Here is a 734-nt window from a genome sequence, read left to right as displayed (position 1 = left end):
CCCAAGTCCAGCAGTGAAAACCATTCAGCTGCTACCTCCCTGTTTACATGAAAAATTAACTGACTGTATGCTTACATGTAAAGATCCTGGGACTTAATGTTCATATGCAAAGACGAGTTATAGAACCAGGGTAATAGAAAAGAAAAAGATCACAAGAATGAAACATGGCTATCAAACAAACTGTTGTTTAATACTTGAAGCAGTAAGGCACAGCTTGTTCCATGTGGTCTGAAGGACTTCTTTTCTCTTCTGGGAAATAATAATATAATCTACATTTAAAAAGCCCTGGAAGCAGGATTCATGTTTCAGGATTTACCAGTTCTCACTGAATGGCACCGAGTTGCAATAAAGTGATCTGAAAAAACACACTTAATTCTTTATTGCATAGTAGAACAAATGTAGCAATAAAGGCATGTAACACCCTCAAGCATAATCTATAGTATAGCTCTGAGGAGACCATGTGAAGCTGTGGGATGTTTAGTTTTAACACAGACAGGATAAGAAGGATGATTACTTTTCTCTCACTTCCTGTTTTCCTAAAAAGACAACCCAATTGCTGACTCTAGCTGTCATGTTACCAAAGAAAAGCTGCTCATTTTCTATTCATTTTCATAAAATCATAGAATGTTTTGGGTTGTAAGGGACCCCTAGACGTCATCTAGTCCAACCTCCCTGCAGTCAGCAGGGACACCGCTAACTAGATCAGGTTGCTCAGAGCCCCGTCCAACCTGGCC

This window comes from Egretta garzetta, unplaced genomic scaffold, assembly GCF_000687185.1.
Source record: "Egretta garzetta isolate BGI_Z169 unplaced genomic scaffold, ASM68718v1 scaffold328, whole genome shotgun sequence".
Classification (NCBI taxonomy): domain Eukaryota; kingdom Metazoa; phylum Chordata; class Aves; order Pelecaniformes; family Ardeidae; genus Egretta; species Egretta garzetta.
This window is presented reverse-complemented; position numbering follows the sequence as displayed.